The following is a 2,414-nucleotide window of genomic DNA, read 5'->3' as shown; positions in this document are numbered from 1 at the left end:
CCTTGAACAGTAATAACAACAAGGAAGGTGAGGTATTCTTGGCTAGAAATTGCTGGAAAGCTGAGCACACACAGGCAACAGAGTCAGGAGGAAGAAAGACCAAAAAACTAAAGTAACAAGTGGAACAGAAGAACAAGAATAGCAAGCGGCAGGGGGTGGCAGATAGAAGACAGGACATTAGAGATTAGAAGCAGCCAAGACCACAAAAATGACCAGAAGCAAAAAGTGACAATGGACAAGAGATCTGGTAACAAAGAATCAGAGGGGAAAAAAGACCAGAACATTAGCAGTTACAGTGCAAATAGAAATGCATAGCCAGCATCAGGTGAGGAATTTGGAGCAGAAATGAGTCAAGTCCTACCTGAAGGAGACTTCATTACAAAGTAGAAGAGCAACTGATGTTAATAATCATTGAGATTAATGATTATTTTCTATTATTAAAATTGCTGCCCAACTCCATTTAAAAGCTTTGAGAGGTTTACACAGTTAAGATTGAGTCCCTTTTAAGGAATTGCTGATAAGACTGTTGTAGCCACGCATTCTGGGAAACAAACTCACTCAGGACAAGGCAGATAGTGGAGTGGAGTTTATTACACCAGTGGCTCCAAGGCAGAGTCTCCTCTTAGCCAAGGACCCTGACCAGCTTTTCTGAAAACATTATATACCCTAAGTGTATGTGACCAAACCCACCTCCCCAAATTACCTGAAACTAGTCTGAGCAAAGGAAAAGAAAGACACAATCAAAGTTAACCCGTGATTCATATGCCTTAAGCCTAGGTAGTTAACAGTGGACAATTATCAATAGGCCTGTGGTCATACCCCAATAAGCATAATAGAATTTATGATTCTATTCAGTTACACAGATAATTAGGTATTCTTTTAGGCAACAGAGAGTCTAGGTACGAGCCCTGGGGCTCTTGCATCCAGGGGGCCTGGTTTTCCAGTTGGTATGTCGTTTCCATAGATACTGGGGCACAGAGCTCAAAGCCCACAGTCCGGCCCAAGATGGAGTCCTGCTTTCAAGATGGAGCTTGTTCTGTCTGTTTCCTCCTCATCTATCATTTATTGAGTTGCTACTTTATAGCAGGTATTAAGAGACAAAAATCTCATAGTCCACTAAAGGAAAGAAACACAAAAACACATAACTGGTACTGCAAGGAATTTGGCACAGCACCTGGTGACTCCAGATCCTGAGTCCATGTCTGCTGACCTGAAGGTGCACAGGTGTTCATGCCACCAGTAGAAGCTCAATTTGGCTGAGCAAAGGACTCATTATCAGAAAGTACAGAACAGGAGGCATCTGCGGGTCGCTCTTTGGCCTGAGTAGACCGAGACAATGCTACGTGGGCTGGGTGGTCGGCTGAGAGACTGGGCTGGAGAGGAAACATAGTAAATTGGGAAGAGGACAGACGAGACAGCCTGGACGCTTGAACCAGCATAGGGAGGGTTGACGACTACAAGACCCGAGCAGCGTCATCCTTTATACCAGAAAGCTGGTGGCATTATGGGGAAAAAATAAAACAAGAAGAAAGTGGAGGAGGTGCTAGAAGAGGAAGAAGAATAAGTGATGGAAGAGTTTTAGACCATTGAGTGGTAAAGGGCAAAGTGGAGTATCTCCTAAAGTGGAAGGGGTTCTCAGATGAGGATAACACATGGGAACCAGAAGAGAAACTGGATTGCCCTGACCTCATTGCTGAGTTTCTGCAGTCACAGAAAACAGCACACGAGACAGATAAATCAGAGGGAGACAAGCGAAAGCTGATTCTGATTCGGAAGATAAGGGAGAGGAGAGCAAATCAAAGAAGAAGAAAGAAGAGTCAGAAAAGCCACGAGGCTTTGCCCGGGGTTTGGAACCAGAGCAGATTATTGGAGCTACAGACTCCAGTGGAGAACTCATGTTCCTAATGAAATGAAGAACTCTGATGAGGCTGACCTGGTCCCTGCCAAGGAAGCCAACGTCAAGTGCCCACAGGTTGTCATATCCTTCTATGGGGAAAGGCTGACGTGGCATTCTTACCCCTCAGAGGATGATGACAAAAAAAGAAAACAAGAATTAACTCTCTTGAATACCAGCCCCTGTCACATCTGACTGTGGGTTTCAAGTGGGGAAAGGAGGAGTTCTACTTGTTTTGACACCATAAAGGTGGCTTGAGAAGATGTCCTTTGAAGAGCCAGTATAGTTTCTATGCCCTACAGCAGCCCAAGGGCTTCAAAGCCATTCCACACTATACAGTTTGCACACCCATCCCAGTGGAGGGGGAGGGAAGGAAGGTCAGTGTTTGAAGGCAACCCATTCTGAACCTTACCAAAAAAAAAGCAAATGGCCTTCTAGGAAGAACAAAACGCAGAATGGGATGTGGGAGAGCAAGTGATACTATAGATCTTCAAAGAGCATCTCCACAACCCACACAGCC

General features: G+C 44.8%; 1 pseudogene; it reads left to right on the top strand.

The window, feature by feature from the left end:
• The first annotated feature begins 1,504 nt into the window (after window positions 1–1,504).
• Window positions 1,505–2,089, top strand: LOC138445863 (chromobox protein homolog 1 pseudogene; annotated as a pseudogene).
• Window positions 2,090–2,414: the final 325 nt, after the last annotated feature.

Source organism: Ovis canadensis, chromosome 9, assembly GCF_042477335.2.
Source record: "Ovis canadensis isolate MfBH-ARS-UI-01 breed Bighorn chromosome 9, ARS-UI_OviCan_v2, whole genome shotgun sequence".
NCBI classification, from domain to species: Eukaryota; Metazoa; Chordata; class Mammalia; order Artiodactyla; family Bovidae; genus Ovis; species Ovis canadensis.
This window is presented reverse-complemented; position numbering and strand designations above follow the sequence as displayed.